The following is a 26,256-nucleotide window of genomic DNA, read 5'->3' as shown; positions in this document are numbered from 1 at the left end:
ATAGTGAGTAATAAATTAAAATATTAACTTTAGTCAAAGACTATATTTTTCTTCAACATAATCATTGTCCACCAATCACAGGCAGGAAAAAAACATGCTTTGCTTAATCATGATTATCACTATTATTAATATGAAATCATCAACTTAGGTGGCTATTAAGCCATATCAAATAAAGATCAGGTAACAAGAATTACTGAACATTGTTCCTTCTGCCAAAGACACTAGGAGATGCTTTGCAATGGAGACTAGTTGGGGCAGAGAATTTGTGCTGAAATATCCTGGCAAAGCAAAAGGAATTAAAAAGAAGTGTCCTCCTGGCCTAGAAGGAAAATACATGTATCTTTATGCTTTAAGTAAGTAGATGAAGAGGCGGAAAAAGGAATAGTAAAAATATGAATGAAGTTCGACCATTAGCTAGAATATGTTTCTGTAAGAATCATACCCAAATTTTCATTCCCATAATATCAGACTAGAAGTGATATGTAGGCCAGTGTGCACATTTTGCAGATGAGTCTATTATGCAAGTAATCCGCACCAAAGTACACTTAGATATAAATTTGACAAATCTGTGTTTAGTAATTTTATTAAAGCACTTCCAAAAAGCTGCCTTTATTGAACTTACACTTCAATAAACTTAGATAAAGTGAAATTGATTGTCAAAGTTGCAGTAATTCCTAATAGATGCAGGGACTGAATAAGAAAAAAAAAAAAAAGTCATTTTTCTAATTAGCCTTAAACAATATGCCTATAATTGTTCTCTATGTGCCACTTGAAGATGGCATTTTCCTCCCACCAGTGTCATGCTTCCCTGCTTGAAATGTTGCCCCAAATGCCCCAACAAAGCTGCAAACTCCATAAGGAATTATATCTTCAGGACTCATTGCACTGCCACAGACACAAATAGGGAGGATGCCTTTGTCCATTACTCTGACACACTTTGCCACCTTGTCCCCAGTCTCACCACCAGCTTATGCAGCTCCCTCCTGTAGCTCCCGTGTAAAGGAGTAAGGCAGAACAAACAGGCTAAGGAAAAAATATTATAATGACTAGTCTAACTATTGTAGGGGTGCTGATGAAGGACACACAGATGTTAAAATAGTTTTAGTGAGATGTGTGGACTACGACAGCTGAATTCTCAAGTTTTCTGAAGAACTCATAAACAACTGAAACTGTTTTCTTTCATATCCCTGCCCACTCAAGGATAAAATTACCAGACACTCCTTTTTGTTCTTGAAAGAAAATCAGTTTACCTAAAAAGATGCCAACAATATTTACTTGAAACATCAATTTTTCTCTGTCCTCCCTCCTTCCTTTATAAAATTTGTTTTTTTACCTTTTTCCTTAACTCGGTCAGCCAACTCTCTCACATATAAATCAACAATTTTTCTGCAAAACAACTACATGATTCTAAGTTTTTCCTTGGGATAATCTTTTTTAAAATTTTTGTGGGTACATAGTAGGTATACATATATTTTTGGAATACATGAGATATTTTGATACAGGCATAAAATGTACAATAATCACATCAAAATAAATGAGATATCCATCACCTCAAGCATATATCATTTATTTGTGTTACGTGCTTCCCAGCCTCTGGTAACCATCATTTTACTTTCTATCTCCATGAGTTCAATTGTTTTAATTTTTAGATCTCACAAATGAATAAGAACATGTGAAAATTGTCTTTTTCTGCCTGACTTATTTTATTTATGATGTCCTCCAATGCCATCCATATAACTGCAAATGACAGGATTATTTTCTATCAATCAATTGCATGTAAGTACATATTCTTTATCCATTCGTCTGCTAATGAACGCTTAGGTTGCTTCCAAATTTGGCTATTGTGAATACTGCTGCAATAAACATTGGAAGGCAGATATCTCTTCAATATACTGACTTCCTTTATTTTGGGTATATACCTAGCAGTGGGATTGCTGGATCATATAGTAGCTCTATTTTTAGTTTTATGAGGAAACTTCAACCACAGTAGCTATAATCTACATTCCAACCAACAATGTACTACTGTTCCCTTTTCTCTATATCCTTGTCTTTGTTTCTTATTTCCAGCTTTGGATAAAAGCTATTTTAATTCAGTAAGATAACATCTTGTTGTATTTTTGATTTGCATTTGATTTGCATCTGATGATCAATGATGGTAAGCACTTTTTCACATACCTGTTTGTCATTTGTATGTCTTCTTTTGAGAAATGCCTGTTCAGATCTTTTGCTCATATTTTAATTATTAGGGTTTTTTTCCTATTGAGTTGTTGAGCTGCTTACATATTCTAGTTATTAATCCTTTATCAGATGGGGAGCTTGCAAATATTTTGTCCCATTCTGTGGGTTGTCTCTTCACTTTGTTGATTGTTTCCTCTGTGGTGCAGAACCTTTTTAACTTGATCCCATGTGTCCACTTTTGCTTTGGTTGCTTGTGCTTATGGTATTACTTGAGAAATCTTTGCCCAGAAATCTTTCAAAATGTCCTAGACAGTTTCCCCAATGTATTCTTTTAGTAGTTTCATAATTGTAGGTCTTAAAGTGTTTAATTCATTTTTTATTTTTGTATGTAGTAACAGATGAGAGTCTAATTGTATTTTTCTGTATACGGATATCCAATTTTCCCAGCATGATTTATTGAAGAGACTCTCCTTTCCCCAGTGTATGTCCTTGGCACCTTTGTTAAAAGTGAGTTCAATGTGGATATATACTTTTATTTCCAAGTTCTCTCTTCCATTCTATTGATCTATGTTGCCGTTTTTATGCCAGTACCATACTCTTTTTGTTACAATAGCTCTATAGTATAATTTTAAGTCATGTAATATGACTCTTCAAGTTTTGTCCTTTCTGTTCAGGATAAATTTGGCTATTCTGGGTCTTGTGTGGTTCCATATAAATTTTAGGATTTTTTCTATTTCTGTGAAGAACGTCATTGGTATTTTGAGAGAGATTACAATGAATCTGTAGATTGCTTTGGGTGATATGGACATTTTAACAAAATTTCTTCTTCCAATCCATAAACGTGAAACATGTTTCCATTTGTGTCCTCTTCCATTTTTTCATTAATGTTTTATAGTTATCATTGTAGGAATCTTTCACTTCTTTAAGTTTATTTCTAGGTATTTTATTTTATTTGCATTTTTTTTCTCATTCTGTCGCTCAGGCTGAAGTGCAGTTGCCCAATCTCAGCTCACTGTAGCCTCCACCTCCTGAGTTCAAGTAATTCTCCTGCCTCAGCCTCCGGAGTAGCTGGGATTACAGGCATGTGCCACCATATCCAGCTAATTTTTAAATTTTAAAAATTTTTAAATAGTAGAGATGGGGGGGTTTTCCCATGTTGGCCAGTCTGGTCTCAAACTCCTGACCTCAGGAGATCTGCCCAATTCAGCCTACCAATGTGCTAGGATTACAGGCGTGAGCCACCATACCAGGTCTTATTTGTAACTATTACAAATAAAATTACTTTTTAAAATTATACTTTAAGTTCTAGGGTACATGTGCAGAACGTGGGGATTTGTTACACAGGTATATATGTACCATGGTAGTATGCTGCACCCATCAACCCATCATCTAGGTTTTAAGCCCTGTATGCATTAGGTATTTCTCCTAATGCTATCCCTCCCTCCCCATCTCTGGACAGGCCCCTGTGTGTGATGTTCCTCTCCCTGTGTCCATGTGTTCTCATTGTTCAATTCCCACTTATGAGTGAGAACATGTGGTATTTGGTTTTCTGTTGCTGTGTTAGTTTGCTGAGAATGATGGTTTCCAGCTTCATCCATGTCCCTGCAAAGGACATGAACTCATTCTTTTTTGTGGCTGCATAGTATTCCATGGTGCATATATGCCACGTTTTTAATCCAGTCTATCATTGATGGGCATTTGGGTTGGTTCCAAATCTTTGCTATAATAAATACTGCTGCAATAAACATAGTGTGAATGTGTCTTTATAGTAGAATGATTTATAATATTTTGGGTAAATACTCAGTAATGGGATTGCTAGGTCAAATTGTATTTCTGGTTCTAGATCCTTGAGGAATCACCACACTGTCTTCCACAATGATTGAACTGATATACACTCTCACCAACAGTGTAAAAGCATTCCTACTTCTCCACATTCTATCTAGCATCTGCTACTTCCTTACTTTTTAATGATCGCAATTCTAACTGGCATGAGATGATATTTCATTTTGGCTTTGATTTGCATTTCTCTAATCACCAGTGACAATGAGGTTTTTTCATGTTTGTTGGCCACATAAATGTCTTCTTTTGAGAAGCGTCTGTTCATATTCTTTGCCTTCTTTTTGATAGGGTTGTTTTAGTCTTGTAAATTTGTTTAAGTTCCTTGTAGATTCTGGATATTAGACCTTTGTCAGATGGGTAGATTGCAAAATTTTTCTCCAATTCTGTAGTTTGCCTGTTAACTCTTTATGCAGAAGGGGTCAGAAACAAACCTCTCTGAACACTGAAGAGAGAAGGAAGTGGTAATTTTATTCAGCTGAGAACTGTGGCAGGCATAGATGCCTCAACAACCAAGCTCCCTGACTAGAAAATTCTGTCCTCTTAAAGGCTCACAATCGAGGAAACATGTGAGAGGGTCATGATTGATGAGGTAAGCAAGGGGTACATGACTTAGGTGGGGGGTCTAATTGTGATTAAGCAAGAACAGTGCCTTCTAGGGAAAATTCCTCAATCCTACCTCCGTGATCTATAGAGAGGATTGTGGTTAGCAGTAGGGGTTTTAATCCATTAGACCTGGCCAGAGGCACCAACCAGTCCCTCCTCTGGTTGACTTTTAACTTCTCCTTCTGAGACGCAGTGTAGAAGGCTAAAGGGGAAATGGCCTTAGAAACCTGAGAGAAAAGAGTATCCTTCCTCACTCTGATGATAATTTCTTTTGCTGTGCAAAAGTTCCTTAGTTTAATTAAATCTTATCTGTCAATTTTGGCTTTTGTTGCAATTGTTTTTGGTGTTTTAGTCATTAAGTCTTTGCCCATGCCTATGTCCTGAATGATATTGCCTAGGTTTTCTTCTAGGGCTTTTATGGTTTTAGGTCTTACGTTTAAGTCTTTAATCCATCTTGAGTTAATTTCTGTATAAGGTGTAAGAAAGGGGTCCAGTTTCAGGTTTGTGCATATGGCTAGCCATTTTTCCCAGAACCATTTATTAAAAAGGAAATCCTTTCATCATTGCTTGTTTTTGTCAGGTTTGCCAAAGATCAGATGGTTGTAGATGTGTGGTGTTATTTCTGAGGCCTCTGTTCTGTTCCATTGGTCTATAGATGTGTTTCGGTACTAGTGCCATGCTATTTTGGTTACTGTAACCTTGTAGTATAAAGTCAGGTAGTGTGATGCCTCCAGCTTTCTTTTTGTTTAGGATTTCTTGTCTATATGGACTCTTTTTTGATATCATATGAAATTTAAAGTAGTTTTTTCTAATTCTGTGAAGAAAGTCCATGGTACCTTGGTGAGGATAGCATTAAATCTATAAATTACCTTGGGCAGTATGGGCATTTTCACAATTTGATTCTTCCTATCCATGAACATGAAATGTTTTTCCATTTTTAGTGTGTCCTCTATTTCCTTGAGCAGTGGTGTGTATTTCTCCTTGAAGAGGTCTTCCACGTCCCTTTTAAGTTGTATTCCTAGGTATTTTATCCTCTTTGTAGTCATTGTCAAATGGGAGTTCACTCATGATTTGGCTATTTGTCTATTATTGGTGTATAGGAAGGCTTGTGATTTTTGCACATTGATTTTGTATCCTGAGACTTTGCTGAAGTTGCTTATCAGCTTAAGGAGTTTTTGGGCTGAGACTATGGGGTTTTCTAAATTTACAATCATGTCATCTGCAAACAGAGACAATTTGACTTCCTCTCTGCCTATTTAAATACTCTTTATTTCTTTTTCTAGCCTGATGGCCCTAGCCAGAACTTTCAATACTATGTTGAATAAGAGTGGCCAGAGAGGGCATTCTGGTCTTGTGCCGGTTTTCAAAGGGAATGCTTCCAGTTTTTGCCCATTCAGTATGATATTGGCTATGGGTTTGTCATAAATAGTACGATACTATTTGACTATTTGACTATTTTATGATACTATTTGACTATTTATGACTAGTTTGTCATAAATAGTATGTAATAAATATTATGTCTACTAAGTGTGATATTAGTTATGGGTTTGTCATAAATAGCTCTTATTATTTTGAGATATGTTCCATGAATACTTAGTTTATTGAGAGTTTTTAGCATGAGGGGTGTTGAATTTTGTTGAAGGCCTTTTCTGCATCTATTGAGATACTCATGTGGTTTTTGTCATTGGTTCTGTTTTGCCAGTATTTCTTGGGGATTTTCATGTTGATATTCATCAGAAATATTGGCCTAAAATTTCCTTTTCTTGTTGTGTCTCTGCCAGGTTTTGGTATCAGGATGATGTGGTCTCATAAGATGAGTTAGGGAGGAGTCTCTCTTTTTCTATCGCTTGGAATAGTTTCAGAAGGAATGGTACCAGCTCCTCTTTGTACCTCTGGTAGAATTTGGCTGTGAATCTGTCTGGTCCTGGGCTATTTTTTTGGTTGGTATGCTATGAATTACTGCCTCAACTTCAGACCTTGTTATTGGTCTATTCAGGAATCCGATTTCTTTCTGGGTTAGTCTTGGGAGAGTGGATGTGTGCAGAAATTGATCAATGTCTTCTAAATTTTCTAGTTTATTTGTGTAGAGGTCTTTATAGTATTCTCTAATAGCAATTTGTATTTCTGTGGGATCAGTGGTGATATCTTTTTTACTATTTTTTATTGTGTCTATTTGATTTTCATCGATTTTTTAAGGGTTTTTTAGTGTCTCTCTCTTCTTCAGTCCTGCTCTAATCTTAGTTATTTCTTGCCTTTCTGCTAGCTTTTGAGTTTGTTTACTCTTCTCCAGTTCTTTTAATTGTGATGTTTAGGGTATTCATTTTAGATCTTTCCCATTTTCTGATTTGGGCATTTAGTGCTGTAAATTTCCCTCTATACACTGCTTTAAATGTGTCCCAGAGATTCTGGTACATTGTGTCTTTGTTCTCATTGGTTTCAAATAATTTATTTATTTCTGCCTTAATTTCATTATTTACCCAGTAGTCATTCAGAAGCAGGTTGTTCAGTTTACATGGAATTGTGCTGTTTTGAGTGAGTTTCTTAATCTTGAGTTCTAATTTAATTGCACTGTGGTCTGACAGGCTGTTATGATTTCCCTTTTTTTTTGCATTTGCTGAGGAGTGTTTTTACTTCCAATTATGTGGTCAATTTTAGAATAAGTGCTATGTGTTGCTGAGAAAAATGCATATTCTGTTGATTTAAGGTGGAGAGTTCCATAGATGTCCACTAGGTCCAGAGCTGAGTTCCAGTCCTGAATATCCTTGTTATTCTGTCTTGTTGATCAGTCTAATATTGACAGCGGGGTGTTAAAGTCTTCTACTATCATTCTGTGGGAGTCTAAATCTCTTTGTAGATCTCTGAGAACTTCCTTTATGAATGTAGGTGTTCCTGTATTGGTTGGGTGCATATATATTTGGGATAGTTGGCTCTTCTTATTGCATTAATCCCTTTACCATTATGTAATGCCCTTCTTTGTCTTTTTTGATCTTTGTTGGTTTAAAGTCTGTTTTATCCGAGACTAGGATTGCAACCCCTCCTTTTTTTTTTTTTTTTTTTTTTTTTTTTTTTTTTTTTTTTTTTTTTTTGCTGTCCATTTGCTTGGTAAATATTCCTCCATCTCCTTATTTTGAGTCTACGTATGTCTGCATGTAAGATGGGTCCCCTGAATACAGCACACCAATGGGTCTTGACTTTGCAAGTCTATGTCTATATATATCTACATATAGATATATCTAGGTAGATTTATTTTTCGGGGATACATGTACGGAACGTGTAGGTTTGTTACATAGGTATCTGTCTGTGTCTTTTAATTGGGGCATTTAGTCTATTTACATTAGGCCAACTGAATTTCAATGAAGACATCAAAAACATACATTGGGGAAAGGACAACCCCTTCAATAAATGGTACTTGAAAGAGTGGATATGCATATGCAGAAGAGTGAAACTGGACTTCTATGTTGTGCCATATACAGAAATTAACTTAAGATGGATTAAATACTTCAATGTAAGGCCCAAAACTATAAAACTGCTAGAAGAAAACACATGGAAAAACCCTTCAGGACACTATCTAGTCAAAGATTTTATGGCTAAAACCTCAAAAGCACAGACAACAAAAACAAAAATAGACAAACTGGACTATGTAAAACTAAAAAGCTTCTGCACAACAAGGAAAATAATAAACAAAGTGAAGAGACAATCCATTGAATGAAAGAAAATATTTGCAAACTATTCATCTGATAATGAACTAATATCTAAAATATACAAAAAACTCAAATGACTCAACATAAAAAATAGTATAATTATAAAGTAAGCAAAAGACATGAATTTTTTTTTTTATTGTACTTTGGGCTCTGGGGTATATGTGCACGTCCTGCATCCTGCAGAATTGTTGCATAGGCACATATATGCCTTAGCGGTTTGCTGTCTCCATCCTCCCACCGATCGCCTACATCAGGCATTTCTCCGGGTGTTATCCCTCCCCAACCTCCCTGCACCCCACTGTCCCTCCCCTCCCTTCCCCGCCACCTACCCAGTGAGTGTTGTTCCCTTCCCTGTGCCCAAGTGTTCTCATTGTTTATCACCTGTCTATGAGTGAAAACGTGGTGTTTTGTTTCCTGTTCTTGTGTCAGTTTGCTAGGAATAATGGTTTCTAGCTTCATCTATGTCTCTACAAAGGACACGAACTCGTCATTTTTTATGGCTGCATAGTATTCCATGGTGTATATGTGCCACATTTTCCCTGTCCAGTCTATCTATCATGGATGGGCATTTGAGTTGGTTCCAGGTTGTTTCTATAATAAACAGTGCTGCAAGGAACATATGTGTGCATGTGTCTTTATAATAGAACAATTTATAATCCTTTGGGTATATACCCAGTAATGAGATTGCTGGGTCAAATGGAATTTCTATTTCTAGATCATTGAAAAATCACCACACTGCCTTCCATAATGGTTGAACTAATTTACACTCCCACCAACAGTGTAAAAGTGTTCCTTTTTCTCTACATCCTCTCCAGCATCTGTTGTCTCCTGATTTTTTAATGATTGCCATTCTAACTGGCATGAGATAGGATCTCAATGTGGTTTTGATTTGCATTTCACTAATGACCACTGATGATGAGCATTTATTCATATGTTTGTTGGCTTCATAAATGTCTTCTTTTGAAAAGTGTCTGTTCATGCACTTTACCCACTTTTGAATGGGTTTGTTTTATTCTTGTAAATCTGCTTTAGTTCTTTGTAGATTCTGGATATTAGCCCTTTGTCAGATGGGTAGATTGCAAAAAAATTTTCCCATTCTGTTGGTTGCTGGTTCAGTCTAATGATTGTTTCTTTGGCTGTGCAGAAGCTCTGAAGTTTAATTAGATCCCATTTGTCTATTTTGGCTTTTGATGTCATTGCTTTTGGTGTTTTAGTCATGAAGTCCTTGCCTATGCCTATGTCCTGAATGGTGTTGCCTAGGTTTTCTTCTAGAGTTTTTATGGTGTTAGTTCTTATGATTAAATCTTTAATCTGTCTGGATTTAATTTTTGTATAAGGTGTAAGAAAGGGGCCAGTTTCAGCTTCCTGCATATGGCTAGCCAGTTTTCCCAACATCATTTATTAAACAGGGAATCTTTTCCCCATTGCTTGTTTTCATCTAGTTTGTCAAAGATCAGATCGTTTTAGATGTGTGGCATTGCTTCTGAGGTCTCTGTTCTGTTCCACTTGACTATATCTCTCTTTTGATACCAGAACCATGCTGTTTTATCACTGTAGCCTTGTAGTATAGTTTGAAGTCAGGTAGCATGATGCCTCCAGCTTTGTTCTTTTTGTTTAGGATTGTCTTGGCTATGTGGGCTCTCTTTTGGTTGCATATGAAGTTTAAAGCATTTTTTTCCAGTTCTGTGAAGGTCAGTGGTAGCGTGATGGGAATAGCATTGAATCTATAAATTATTTTCGGCAGTATGGCCATTTTCACAATATTGATTCTCTACAAAGAGAGTAAAATGCCTAGGAATACAACTAACAAAGGATGTAAAAGACCTCTTCAAGGAGAACTACAAACCACTGATCAAGGAAATAAGAGAGGACACAAACAGATGGAAAAACATTCCATGCTCATGGTTATGAATGGATATTTCTTAAAAGAAGACATACAAATGGCCAACAGGTATATGAGAAATGCTCAACATCATTAATCATCAGGGAAATGCAACTCAAAACCACAATGAGATATCATCTTACTCCAGTTAGAATAACTATTACGAAAAAGACAAAAAATAACAGATACTAGCAAGGATGAGAACAGGCAACTCTTCCACACTGTTGGTGAAAATGTAAATTAGTATAGCCATTATGGAAAAGAGTATAAGCATTTCTCAGAAAACTAAAAGTAAAACTACCATATAATCCAGGAATCCCACTACTGGGTGTTTATCCAAGGGAAAAGAAATCAGTATATCAAAGAGATGTCTGAACTCACATGTTTATTGTAGCATTACTCACAATAGCAAAGATATGGAACCAACCTAAGTGTCCATCAATGGACCAATGGATAAAGAAATTGCAGTATAGTTAATATTATGTGTCAGCTTTATTGAATTGAAGGGTGTCTATATGGACAGGTGAAGCATTTTTTCTGGGTATGTCTGTGAGGGTGTTTCCAGAGGAGAATGACATGTGAGTCAGCAGACAGCAAGAGAAGACTTGCCTTTAATGTGGGCAGACACCATCCAATTGGCTGCTAGTCGGGCTAGAACAAAGCAGGCAGATGAGGAGGATATTCAGCTTGCTTGCCCTCATCTTTTTCTCTCTGTCAGAGCAAGTCACCTTTTTGCCTCCTGGCTTTAGACACCAAACTTTAGGTTCTTCAGCCTTTGAACACTCAATTTTGCATTAGCAGCTGCCTGGGGGCTCTCAGGCCTTTAGCCTCAGACTGGGAGCTGCACTGTCAGCTTCCCTGGTTTTGAGGCTTTTTGGAATTCAACTGTGCCATGCTGGCAGCTTTTCTCATTCCCCAGTTTGCCGATGGCTTATCATGGGACATTGCCTTTGTAGTTGTATAAGGTAATTTTTCCTGATAAACATGTTTATATATATATGTGTATATATATATATGTATATATTAGATACATACATATATACATTCAGATTCTCTATTCTGTTCCATTGGTCTACGAGTCTGTTTTTATACCAATGTCATACTGTTTTGATTATAGCTTTGTAATATACCAATATTATACATATTACGTATATATGTATACAATATACAATATGTATATATGTATACCCTACATATTATGTATATATGCATATTACAATACATATTACATATATACATATATACTGGGCTCTAGCTATATACATATATATGCGTATATATACATATGTACATATACACATATATATATTATATACATGCATATATACATTCAGATTCTCTATTCTGTTCCATCGTTCTATGAGTCTGTTTTTATACCAATGCCTTACTGTTTTGATTACTATAATAATATACACATGCATTACTATATATACATATATATGTGTGTACCTATATATACACACACATACATAAGTATATATGTATGTATACTATTGATTCTGTTCCTCTGGAGAAACATGACTTATACAAGGAAATACTATTCAGCTATAAAATTGAATGAAATAATGTCATTTGCAGCAAGATGGGGGGAAATAAACATCATTATGTTACATTAAGTAAGTCATACACAGAAAGACAAATATGAGTTCTCACTCATATGTAAGGCAGAAAAACATTGATTTCATGAAGATAGAGAGTGGAATGATAGATACTAGAGTCTGGGAAAAAAGTGTGATGAGAGGGGGAATGGAGTGAGGTTGGCCAATGGGTATAAATATATAGATATAAGGTATAAGTTCTAATGTTTGATAGCAAAGTAGGGTGACTATAGTTAGTAACAATGAATTAAATATTTTAAAGCAGCTAGAAGACAGAACTTGAAATGTCCCCAAAACACAGAAATAATAAATACTCAAGGTGATATCTACCCCAAATACCCTGACTTGAAAATTACACATTTTATGCATGCAACAAAATATCACACATACCCTATAGGTATATAAAATATTGTGTCAATTTAAAAAAAAAAACATAAAATTCCTAGGAATAAATTTAACCATAAAATTCCTAGGAATAAATTTAATCAAAAAACATATAAGACCACAAGACCAAAAAGTATAAAATATTGTTAAAAGAAATTAAGAAGCCCTAAATAAATGGAGAGATATACGATGCTTATGTATTAGAACAGTGGTTGGCAAACTATGGCCCAAAGGCCCATGCAGTTTGTTATCTGCTTTTGTAAATAAAATTGTACTAAAACAAAAAATTTATAGTCATGGCCTATGCTATTACCAAAGTGACTTAGCTATAGGAAATAAGATTGTGGTTTTCAATTTAACAAATAATGTATCTATATAGTTTCATATGAAAATGAGCAATATAATCCCTAGCTCTTTGTTGGGACATATTGCCATCAGTTTCTATTGCTCTTTCCCTTTAAAGACTTGATCCACTATCACGTGATGAAAAACTGGACAAAACATAGCAATACATGACTGGGCTCTATCTATGTGCCAAACACATGTCCACAAATCTTTAAATAGAAGGCTAAAAATAAGGCTTAGACTAGTAAGAATCTAAATAATGTGGTTATCTGGCTCTTGTTGCAATATTACCTCATTCTTTCATTAGAAGAAAAGTAATGAGCATTTAATTGTCAGGCTCTATACCAGATGGAATATACAAAGATTGGAAAGACAGATATGTCCTTCAGAAGTTCACTGACCAGGGAGGAAAGATACAACAGTGTGACAAATAATCTTTTAAAAATATTATTAACATGCAGTGGTAACATAAAGTATAGTGGTACCAGCTAACTGTGTTTAGTGGTATGGAAGAGGTGGCTCAGATAAAACTTCTGAATTTAACAGACATGGGCAATGAAACTCTAGAAATGACTGGAAATGTGCCAGCTTGATTTGGGATGGAAAGTATTTCAGGGGGATTAAACAACCTGTGCAACATCCCAAAGAAAAATAAAGGTGGGCTCAAGAAACTGATGGCAGCAGTTCAGTATAGTCAAGATATATGGTGAGTGTGAGGGGCATGGCACAAAATTATTCTGAAAACATGCAAATCAGATCAAAAAGAGCCTTATAAGACACGCTAAGATTTTAGGTCTCTATCATCCGATAGTAGGGGAAAAAAAGGGGTTTTAATCAGAAATCACATGATAAATATTTTGGCAGCAAGAAAGAAAGGATATGAGACCAGAGGCAAGACTAGCGAGGAGACCATTATACTACCCAGGTAAATAGCAGAGCAGTATTTATCATTGTATTAGTTCACTCTCATGTTACTAATAAATACATATCCCATGACTGGATAATTTACAAAGAAAAGAGGTTTAATTGACTCACAGTTCAGCATGGCTACTGAGGCCCAAAGAAACTTACAATCATGGTGGAAGGGGAAGCAAACACATTCTTTTCCTTGCTGCTGTCATGTTAAGAAGGATGTGTTTGCTTCCCCTTCTGCCATGATTGTAAGTTTCCTCATCCCCATTCCTGCCACCCTGACCTCTTTCTCCAGCCTGCACTGATGGCCTCATGGGGAGTTCCCTATGATCAGTTGACAGAAAAAGAGAAGGCTAGGGCCTGGTTTTATAGAGGGCTCTGCACAATATGCCAATATGAAGGTACCATGTGAAAGAGGACAGCTGTAGCATTACAGCCCCTTTAGAAAGGGCTGACCTAGAGGACATCCTGAGGACAGTGGTGAGGAAAATCTTCCCAGTGGGCAGAACTTCAATGTACTTCACTTGAAAAGACAAATTGCCAGATGCATGAATATATACTAATTCATGGACTATAGCCAATGGTTTGGCTGGATAGTCAGAGACTTAGAAGAGGCATGATTGGAAAATTGGTGACAAAGAAATTTGAGGAAGAGGCATATAGATGGACCTCTCTGAGTGGTCAAAACTGCAAAGATATTTGTATCTAATGTGAGTGCTCACCAAAGGTTGACCTCAGCAGAGGAGGATTTTAACAATCAAGTGGATTGGATGAATCATTCTGTGGATACTACTCAGTCTCTTTACCCAGCCTCCCCTGTCATCACCCAGTGGGCCCATGAACAATGTCCATGGTGGCAAGGATGGAGGTTACACGTGAGCTCAGCAACATGAACTTCCACTCATCAAGGCTGATCTGGTTATGGCCACTGCTGAGTGCCCAATTTGTCAGCAGCAATGTGCCAACACTGAGCCCTTGACATGGCATCATTCCTTGGGGTGATTAGCCAGCTACTTGGTGGCAGGTTAATTATATTGGGCCTCTTTCATCACGGAAAAGGAAGCAGTTTATCCTCACCAGAACAGACACTGTGGATATGGGTTTGCCCATCCTGCATGCAATGCTTCTGCCAAGACTACCATCCATGGACTCACAGAATGCCTTATCCATCTTCATGGTATTCCATATGGCATTGCCTCTGACCAAGACACTCACTTTACAGCTAAAGAAATGTGGCAGTGGGCTCATGCTCATGGAATTCACTGGTCTTACTGCATTTGCCATCATCCTGGAGCAGCTGGATTGACAGAATGGTGGAATGGCCTTTTAAAGTCACAGTAGCTGACTCCTTTGCTACAGCAAACTCTGAATAAATAGCATTTGCTTATTTTCATTCGGTTGATCTTTATTTTTAAAACTTGTTGGTTCCCTGCTGCCATGTAAAAATTCTGACTACCCTGCTAGAAAAATCATGTGGACAATCCCTGAAAATACAGATAAGGGGATATAGTCAAGCCCAGTTTTCTAGTCATTGTGCCAGAGCTCTATGTGAGTGGAGTTCAGCCTAGCCCACGGCTGAACACTACTGATTCCAGCCAAGTTTTACCCAGAAGTTTTACCCAGCTGAGCTATGCCCATATTCTTAATCCATAGAATCCTGAAATACAATAGAATGACTGGAGTTTCAAACCACTAAGTATCGGGATTGTTTGTTATACAGCAACCAAAAAAACCTCTCTTGGAGAGAAGAGAGAAACACTGTGGATTAGGAAGTCTATAGATAACACTGCTGGGTTTTCTGACCATCCTAGAACAGCTAAGAATGTTCAGGAGGCTACAGTAGAAATTCCAACCCCTCTTCTCACTTCACCTTTTCCAGTGAAAATAATGCTTAGTTTTTTACTGAAGGAAAGAAAAAAGATATTGTGCAGATGACCTGGCTGGGAGACTTTGAGGGAAAAGTTAAGAGTGAAGTATATGAAGGATATTCCTCAAGTGGACAGCTGTAACACTACAGTCCCTTTCTAGGACATCCTGAACAACGGTGGTGAGGAAAACCTTCCCAACCAAGACACATTACAAATGTCGCTCTCTACATACTTAACAAAGTAGACAAAATAGAATACAAACAAATTAAAATTTCACCAGTGGCAACCAAACCAGGAACAGGGTCAAACTCATATCATAAATTTTAAATACTTACAGCTAAAGAGAGAACTGTAGTAGGTATCAAACATTTGTTCAATGAATAAATAAATTCCAGTGTGGCAAAACTCAGATCTGCTTCTAAACATGCCTCCACAACTCCAAGGTACTACAAAGAAAAAAAAGTAAACTGTAAGATCCTGAGACTCAAGTCCCAATTTGGAACGAAGTCAACTGGGGAATGAGTCAATAAAATCCTTGAGAATAAAGCTCCTACATTTACCTCAGAACCCTACAGAGCATAAACTGCTTAAGAGCTTGCCATCACCTAGGGCACTGCACTGAATTCAAGTACTTATTTTATTTATGTAAACTGCAGCTATTTCCAAAGAGAATTTTAGCTAATTCCAAAATGTAACTTTACTTTTTGGTGTTAGGCATTTTATAAGTACCCGAGCTTCTCTGGATGAATATAGTAGAAGAAAAATGAGAGAAAAATTACTATTAAACCAATACTGACCAAGCTCACCATTTCCTAAGCTGGAGGGAGTTCGTACACTTATTTCATTTGAGATCCAGCTAAATGTCTTTTTTTAATCTCTGAGCTAAAATTACTTGCTTTTTTGGATATTTTAAATTAATTTTATAAAAGCTGGCCACGATTCTCCAAAAATTAAAAACTACAGGCCTGGATATATAATTCTGGAATCTAAAACTGTTGCTGTACACCTTGTGGCATATTACACTATAAAGTTTTATATATGCCAAATATTCTACTGAGGATTTTACATGGACTAACTCACTTAATCTTCTAATAATATTGAGGTAAGTATTGTTATTATGTGTATTTTAGAGATGAGGATATTAAAGCATAATAATTTTTCTCAATGGTACCAGATTTTATTCCCAGGCAGTAAAATGCCAAAGCTTCTATTCCTGTCCATTACACAATATTGCATCCTTACATGATAAATGGATAAGAAAGAGATTTCTAATTAAGAACAGGCCATCTCCTATCTCCATTTTCTGGCCTACTGGACCCAGAAACTCTTGAATTTATTGACATGATCTATGTTGTCATGAATTCAAACGACTGGATTTGCAAGAATATTAACAATGTTGATAAATAGTCAAAGGTTAATATTAACAACACTGGATGAGTTCATGTCCTTTGCAGGGACATAGATAAAGCAGGAAACCATCATTCTCAGCAAACTGACATAAGAACAGAAAACCAAACACCAACACCACTTGTTCTCACTCACAAGTGGGTGTTGAACAATGAGAACACATGGACACAGGAAGGGGAACATCACACACTGGGACCTATCAGGGGGTGGGGGGCTAGGGGAGGAATAGCAGGGAGTGGGGGAATAGAGGAGGGATAGCATTAGGAGAAATACCCAATGTAGATGACGGGGTGATGGATGCAGCAAGCCACCATGGCATGTGTATACCTATGTAACAAACCTGCATGTTCTGCACATGTATCCCAGAACTTAAAGCATAGTTTAAAAAATTAACAACACTGATAAATAACCAATGGTTAATATTATGACTTACTGCTTCTCTGCCTGAGCTTCACACTTTCCATGTATTTATTTGGAAACATACCCAATAAGTTACTTGTCAATGACAAAATAAATATTCATTGTTATAACAAAATTTATTACTGAATTGTGATTAAAAGCTATCAGCACACTAGGAAGAGAAGGGAACGGATATGCATACATATGTTAACCAAAAGAAACATACAACAACATATGTAGTAGCACTATTTTTATTAATCCAAAACTGGAAATTACCCAAATAGCCATCATTAGGAGAAAGAACATATCATTTGTACCACATTCATTTAATGTAATACCATAGAACAAAGAGTGAATGTAGCCATGTTTATGGCTACATGCATAAACATGGGTGTTATGTCAAAGAAGTTAGATATAAAATCATTATATGATTCCTTTTATATAAAGCTCCAAAACAGGTAAAACTAATTTATGGTATTAGAAGTCAAGATAATTATTACTATTTAAGAGAGTGGGGAGTGCCGGACAGGAAAAATAAGTGGGGGCTTCTGGGGGTGCTAGTAACATTATATTTTGTAATCTGGGAGTTGGTTACATGGATGGTTCAGTTTGAGATAATTCATCCATTTGTACACTTCTGATTTGTGTACTTTTCTGTATATATACATATTTACATACATATATGAAGTATTATATATATATAATTTCAATTAAAAACACAGAAAACAAAACAGATTAGGATGCAGACAATCAAAAGTAGAATACCTTATGCATCTTCCCTACTCTGCCTGTCCTACTGTCCATCCCTTCCAAAGGCTGACTTGTATTTTTCCCCATGCTTCCCTCTCCTATACATCTTCTAACCATTTGAGGACTCTTTGATAATTACTTCCTAATTCTGTCTTCAGTTCCACATGTCAAAATTAGGCTTCAGTGCCCTAAATGCTGAAGACCCCAAGATGCCAGAAAGTTTAGGGTACAAAGTAATGGTTAACCCAGCAAGATCATGAAATAATTTTAGGAGTAAAAGAGAACAGTCCAGCATGGTGGGAAAGCTTAACAGAAGAAAAGGCATCTAGAAATTCAGCTTGGGAACTTTGACATCTAAAAGTCTTGGTAGAAAAGAAGAAGAGTGTAGCTAGAAAGAAAGAAATGCGAGAGTATAGCCAGAAAGTGTAGCCAGAAAGAAAGGCAGACTAATGTTCAAGCTACAGAGCAGGTTCCAACCCCTAGGCTCAAGCTAGCCAGAACCCTGGCCAAGTCCCTAACTATGCCTCCCAAATAAAATCACATTAAATATTAATATTTACAATGTGATGTTAGATAGAAGACTACATTACATTTGCGGGAGAGACAGCACAGAAACTAGTACACCTGAAGTCAGCAGGGACAATGAGAGAAAGGGATGAGTGCGATTTTTGTTTGTTTGTTTGTTTTTAACCATTTAGTACACTATTTGTCCCCACTCCTATCCCATTCCTCTCACTACTTTCTTCTTATAATGTTCCTGGATCTTTTGCTACATGTTTTCCATTTTTCCAATAAGATTCTCATTCATAGGGTGTAAAAATACAGAGGAAATAAAAAAGCAAAAGACAATATTTGAGGGAACTCTACTTGTAAGTTACAATTTCCCTGAAGTTGTGCTTTATCTATAAGACATGAAAACCTACCATGATTTTCTGAAGTTTAGAAAGGAGATTATGCAGGACCAAGATCACACTGTACCCTACAGAACCCACATCCTTCTTCATGAGGCCTCCAAGGAGATAACCACTAAGAAAAAAATCCCTGAAAAAGAAAAAGACATTTACATTCCCAGAAGCTCTCTTACTGGAAATACATACAAGTACAAAAGTTCGCACAATTAATATAGCCAATAATAGGACGATAACTAAACTCTGATAATTATATAATAATAGCTATGAGTTTTAATGTAACTAAAATGTTACACAATATGTCCTATAATTGACATAATTAGCTTACTTAATACTTCAACAGCCTTTAAAATAGGCATTATCATCCTTACTTTGATGATGAGGAAACAGACTAAGAAAAGCTAAGTAATTGCCCAAGGTCATACAACAGTAAATGGAAGAGCCAGGAAGCAAACTCAAGTGAGCCAGACTCTGCCTGGAGGCTGGCCTGCTCTATTCAAGAAACATACCAATATAATGATGATTGTGTTATTTAAGTCAACCCAATCATGTATACTTACCTTAAAAGGTTTTTTTAAAAAATATATAAATTGCATAAGAAAAATACAAATATTAGTTGAAATGTACCCATACTACAAATGAATTATGCATAATTCAGTGATAGTTATTTTAGCTGACAGGAGCACACTTTGCATGAGTACTAATGGGTTCCAACAAAGAAAGAGTAATAAGTGGGAAAAAGTTTGATTCCAGGTCATGTAGATCAAAAATTTTGAAGAAAGGGAGACAGCAAAACCCTCTAACCCCTTAAAAGTACCCCAGAGGAGAAAAAAATTCAACCTGAAGCAGTCAAAACTCAAAAGGCACGTCTTCCACATAATTTCACTCATATGCTTACCACTACTGGGAATGTCATTTAACATGTCTGATCAAGCCTTGGAAGAATTTGCCCCAAGTTGTTTGAGGAATCTTAAAATAGAGATGAATTCCTGGAAAACTATAGGAAATTGTAAAAGCAGTTCACACCAATAAAAGATTTAAAATGCTGATGGAGACACTGAGCCAGTCGTCACCACCACAAGATCAGCATTAATTGAGGAATCTATGGGTTCAGCATAAAAGTGCATCATTGCTGACACAAGTCCACACTTGAAGGACTTTTGGAACTGTATTTCAGTGATTATTCTAGTTATGTAGAGGTTCGCAGCCCAGGATACTTTTTTATACAACTATTAAAGTTATTTCTTCTAGATTTTCCCACCATTTCATTCCAGCCTATAAAACCTTCTTCATGCATCCTGAATCTTACCTATAACATATCTGCCATCAATTCACACTGTTATTCAAGTCACTGATTAAAATGGTGATCTACATATATTCAAAGAAATTGTCCTTCAACATAATAGCTAATTACCTTACAAGCTGTTAGCCCCCATGAATCAGTAAGATTTGGAAGCCTATCCATTGTAAAAACAGAACCCAGGGTACCAGTCCTCTGAGGGCATTACCCATATCATACATTACCCATATCATACTCCAACTAGGTGGCTGGAGTAATAAAATAATAAAAGCCTCTGGAAAAGAGAAGAAATAAGGAGCGATAAAGATGCTAATGCTGACAATTAAGCAAAAATGGCTTTTTGACTATCATTTTTTAATGCTTTAGCGAGTATTTGATGCAGAACATTTCCCATACTGAATTCCTTGACTAATAATAGATGTTCTTCAAAAGAAGAGTTCCCTGGTTAAAAATATTTGGGAAACCCTGGTTAAACACAGGGTCTTAAGTTCTACAGACCTTCTCAGAGTCAGCACCCTTAATAGGCTAATGTACATTGTGGCTCCAAGAGGAGGACCATCTGTGCCTTCCCGAAAGGTCCCAAACCATTAAAGATTATTGCTCACAAAATATTAATCATGCCTACTGGCATAGAGATGGGGGCCAGGTGAAAGGGATGGTGGCTGACAGGCAATGAACAAACAATTATAACATGATGTGACAGGAGCTATGGAAGAGCCCTACTTGAATGCAAGTAACTTCACTAGAAGGAATTGCTTAAGCTGCAGAGAACGTCACAAAAAGTATCATAAAGCAGATGAGATTTCCCACCAGATCTTATAGGATTTATAAGAAAGCTTGTCTGGTGGAGAAGAAAAATGGCAGAGGAAATAGCATGTGCAAAGACATTAATTAGATAAGAAATAATCAACGACTGTTGTTAACATGCAAAGGAACAATTCCATAAAAGACAAGTGGTAGTAGAAAAGACTAAAAAATTCAACTTTAATGTCCGATTTTCAGGAGGCTTGCAAGCCAAGGTAAGAAATTTGAAATTTATTCTAGACAAAGGAGAGCTTACCAGGAGCTTTAAGGCAAGAAAATTACATGATAATATTTGTTTATAGAAAGATGACTCTTGCAGCAATGTAGGAGAAGGACTGATATGAAGATATCATGATGGTAGAAAAAGACTCATTAGAAAAATTCTGGAAATAATCCAGATACAAGGTAGCCAGAGCCAGAATAAAACAAGCCATGCCGAGGACAAAGAGGAGGCTTAGATCCAGGAGATAAATCTGCAGTAAAACTGACAAAATATGGTGGTCATGTGAGTGTGAGGATGAAGAAAGGGGAGAAATAAAGAATGACTATAGAGTCCTTAGTCTGAGACACAAAATAATGTCACTGATGGGTGATAGGAAACAATAGAAGAAATATTATACATCTGGGGAAAGTATTATAATGGGACCAGTTTGAGATGATGGGGATATCTAAGTATCTAAGTAACCAAGTGGAGAGATTGTATATGCAGTGAGACACAAATGACTAGAAACAAAAAGTCCAGGGTTGAGAATCTCCTGCATAGTTACTGAGAATCTCTATGAGAGTCTCCTGCAGAGTTAGAGGCCTGACTATAGGAGTAAACACACTGTCTCAAGGTTCACCGAGGCAGAGTATGCAGCATACGTTTGATATTCTGGGTTAAAAACCATGATAAAAAAAGAAAAGTAGACCTCACTTCTCAATTTGGCATAATCAACTAAATTTGCCAACCTCCAATATCCTCTCATTTCCATTTATAACAATATATCAAAGACCACAGGTAGCAGTTCATTATCTCCCAGGCATATTTCTATAATAATCAGATATGGAATTCACAGTAACAAACTACATGAGATTAAATCCTAGCTGGGAACTCTCCAAAACTCTTCACCTATTTTGGATTTCAGATCTCTCTTACACATGCATATTCTACTACCTCAGTTCAAGGATCATTGCTCTTCAGCACATATGCCTCAAGCATTTGTTAGGTCAATAAGGGAAATATAAGAAAGTATAAAAGATGACAGATGTACATAAGGAGGCTATGATTTCCAAAGAGATTCTTCCGTAAAATTTATGCTAGCTAGGACTAATGTCAACCTAAATCTGCAAGCTGCTAAAACAAGCAGAAATTAGTACTTGAAGAATTTAGGAAATAAACAACAAAGAAAGAACAGTGGAGATATGGGTGGATCAGAATATGATGAATCAGACCATTTCACAAAGGGTGGCTTCTCCTGAGCAGGGATCTTTAACAGGTATAAAAGGCCACTCTCCTGACCTTTAGTATCCTGCCACTACTTCACTCAACATCCTACATGTATGTTGGTGAACTGAGTACGAGGGAATCCATCCAACTATTCCTATTTATCATAAACTAAGGTGGAAATCTAGGGATGTACTCAGCATAACACTACGGGATGCTTGGCTTTGTAAAAAAGTTATTTTAGGTCCCCTGTAACCATACGATTCTCTAATAGAGAAGGAAATTGAAGACAGTAATGTGCCTTCTTTGAGATTACTCAGTACTCTTTGCATTGCTGCATTGTATATCCCTAAGACATGGCGGGCTGAAAGAAATACAGCATTATTGATTGTCTCCATTATTTTCAGAGGGCTTTGTCTAAATATCATGCAGCTCTTACTCTGGACTGGATGAGTCATGCCTCTTGTTGAATCTATAGATGCAGAGAATGCTTATATCCTGCATCCTTTTAGATATATGGTAATTTAGACAGGATCAGATCAGTAAGATCAGTATTGGCAGGATAGAATCTGATTTCAGAAAACCAATCCTCTGATTCTCTATTATCTGAATTCATTATGGTTGAATTCTAATGGAATAATTCATCCATTAATTCATGTAATTGAGTCCTATTGCTGAGTAGGTACTTTGATACATAACACAGATACTAACATGAATAAGCTGTAATCACTAATCTCACAAAGATCACTTATTATATGAGACATTCCATAAAATGCCAACTGTAGTTCAGTACACTACATGCTGTATGAGGAATGATGTGCTAGGTATGCAAAGAAAACAACGCGAACAATGTGCTAAAGAAAAATGAAGGAAGGATACTCCACACAGACAAAACCACTTATTTGTTTATCATGCAACAATAATCATTCATGCATGCAACAATAATTGACATGTGCCAGCCTACCATGAGCAAGGCCCTAATCTAGATTCTGAGTTTACAGTAGTAAACAGACAAAATTATCACTCTCAAAGAGCTTATACATTCTGGGGAAGGAGACAGAAACTAATCAAATTTCAAATGGTAATAAAATGACATAAAGAAAATAAATGTACCAGAGATAGGAAGGAAAGTTACTCATAGGAGACATTATCTGAACAGAAACCAGACATACAGACACAAACTATGTGGAGAAAAAGACATCAACAAACAATTCAGAGCACAAGGTCCTTAGAAAAGAACAGGCAGAATAGCCACCATATTTTTCTGAGCTGAAAGGTCAATGAGTCCACAGCATAGTGAACAAGTAGAAAGGAGATACAAAATGACATCAGAGAGGTAGATGAGGGTCAAATCACAAAAAGAATAACAGGAAAAAGTTTATCTACTATCCCAAGTATAATAAGAAGTTCTCAAGTGTTTTAAGCAGGGAAGTAACACTGATTTACATTTTTAGAACTTCATGCTGATTGCTGTGTGGATAGTAGATTGGGGCATGAAGAAGGAGGAGAGACTAGTTGCAATAGTATAGCTGAGATTATGGTAACATGAACTAGATTATTAGCAGTAAAATGGATTAAGAGGCCGAGCATGATGGCACACACCTGTAATGCCAGCACTTTGGGAGGCCGAGGTGGGTGGATCACGAGGTCAGGAGTTCGAGACCAGCCTGGCTAACATGGTGAAACCCCATCTCTACTAAAAATACACAAATTAGTAGGGTACGGTGGCAGGAACCTGTAGTCCCAGCTACTCAGGAGGCTGAGGCAGGAAAATTGCTTGAACTTGGGAGGCAGAGGTTGCAATGAGCCAAGACTGTATCATTGCATTCCAGCCTGGGCGACAGAGCAAGACTCCATCAAAAACAAAACCAAACAAAACAAAACAAAAAAAAAACGGATTAAGAGTATTTTGAGGCTGGGTGTGGTGAGTCATGCCTGTAATTCCAGTACTTTGGGAGGCCAAGGTGTGTGGATGGCCTGAGCTTAGGAGTTCAAAACCAGTCTGGGGTATATAGCAAAGCCCCATCTCTATCAAAAATATAAAAATTAGCCATGCATGGTGGTGTGCATCTGTGGTTCCAGCTACTTAGGAGACTGAGGTGGGAGGATCACTTGAGCCTGGAAAGCAAAGGTTACAGTGAGCCAAGATCATGCCACTGCACTCCAACCTTAATGACAGCGTGAGACCCTGTCTCAAAAAGAAAAAAAAAAACTTTTTTGAGAGAAAACTGGTAGGGTTTGCTGATGGACTGTAAATAAAAGATGAGGAAAGATAAATGAAAGATGACTCAATATTTTAGTCTGACCAACCTGGTAGATGATGATACTTTTCATGATTAATTGGATGCAGAACAACAGGTGCACTATAGTCTGATGAAAGAGAAATCAGGAGTTCTGTTTTTGGTGACATCAAGTTTGAAATGCCTATCAACATCCATAATGCCAAACAAGCACCCAGGCGACATTCCTATTGCTAAATTCAATGGCCATTTCAATTGCTTAGTATCTTAGCAGCATTTAGCATTTAGCTAACCTCTCCATCCTTCTTTATCTGGCTCCCATGACACTATATTTTCCTGGATTTCCTCCTACCTCCCTGGCCAGTACTTCTGGGTCTATTTGACTGGCTTTGCCTCCTCTGCTTGACCTCTAAGGACTAAAAGGCTCCAGAGTTCTGTTGCTTTTTTTCCCTTATATATCTACACATTCTTCCCTAGGGAGTCTCATTCTAGTCCTTTGACATGCCATCTGTATGCCAGTCGTTCTGGCTATAGTTAGTCCAGTGACAGTGAGGAACAATCAAGAGATTTAAAAGAACAGTCAATATCTACCTATGACCAGTCTAAATATAGTCATAGGCAATACTGATCCAGCAAAAGAGGAAAATAAAATCCCAGTCATGGTGAAAGAGGAAGCAGCTCTAGATAGTCAGTATCTCAGGAGGGCCAAATAACCAGTCACTGACAGTTTGTATGGTTTCAATGGACAGTCAGGAGAGAGTGCCAAGTCATCTCATAACCAATCATTACCTACAGAGTCTGGAGTCAGTACAAGTGAACCAAGGTGTCCAGGTATAGTCAATCTAATAATAGTGAAAGACAATCAGAAAACTCAGACAGTCAGCATCAACCCATAAATAGCCTGGATATGGCCAAAAACAACAGAAATCTAATAAAATAGGAAAATGAGGCTCTCACTACAAATACTCACAAGAGAGTGTTAGATTCTCAGGACAGACATCTGTTTATGGACAGTCTGGGTATACACATGGAAAATCTGGACCCAATACAAGAAGACATGGATCCAGCCACAATCTGTAAGGAGAGAGCTCTGGAAACTCATAATCTCATAATCATCACCTGTGCAGTCTAATATAGCATAAACAGACAGCAGAAATCTAAATTTACTCTGTCCAGTAATGAAGCATAGGTTAGAAGAGTGGGATACACAGTTACTCTTCTCCTATGGTCAAGCTGTGTATAGGCATAGGCGATCTGGATCCAGCATACACACACAAAAAAATAATAAAAATTAAGAAAGGAAGGAAGGAAGGGAGGGAGGGAGGGAGGGAGGATGGGAGGAAGGGAGGGAGGGAGGAAGGGAGAAGAAAGAAAGAAGAAAGAAAGAAAAGAAAGAAAGAGAAAGAAGAAAGAAAGAAAGAAAAAGAAAGAAAGAAAGAAAGAAGAAAGAAAGAAAGAAAGAAATAGAGAAAGAAAAGGAAAGGAAAAGAGAAAGAAAGAAGAAAGAAAGAAAGAAAGAAAGAAAGAAAGAAAGAAAGAAAGAAAGAAAGAAGAAAGAAAGAAGGAAAGAAAGAAAGAAAGAGAGAGAAAGAAAGAAAGAAGGAAGGAAAGGAAGAAAGAAAGAAAGAAAAGAAAGAGATGGCTCTAGCCACGGACAGTCAAAAGGTAGGGTAGAAACTCATCAAGAATGGACAACTATTCATGGGCAATTT

General features: G+C 36.9%; 1 long non-coding RNA gene across 1 annotated transcript; it reads right to left on the bottom strand.

Annotated features, from left to right (window-relative positions):
* Positions 1 to 3,743: 3,743 nt before the first annotated feature.
* LOC116544974 lies at positions 3,744 to 23,953 on the bottom strand. The gene is made up of 3 exons (XR_004266119.1): positions 18,790 to 23,953; positions 15,646 to 15,756; positions 3,744 to 3,780 (listed from the first exon to the last, which is right to left on the bottom strand). It is a non-coding gene; the product is annotated as an uncharacterized LOC116544974 (long non-coding RNA).
* Between the last annotated feature and the right edge of the window lie 2,303 nt (positions 23,954 to 26,256).

The sequence above is a fragment of the Sapajus apella genome, unplaced genomic scaffold, assembly GCF_009761245.1.
Source record: "Sapajus apella isolate SASKATOON/1434 unplaced genomic scaffold, GSC_monkey_1.0 scaffold238, whole genome shotgun sequence".
NCBI lineage: Eukaryota > Metazoa > Chordata > Mammalia > Primates > Cebidae > Sapajus > Sapajus apella.
The sequence above is the reverse complement of the archived record's forward strand: the minus strand, read 5'-3'. Positions and strand labels throughout refer to the sequence as shown.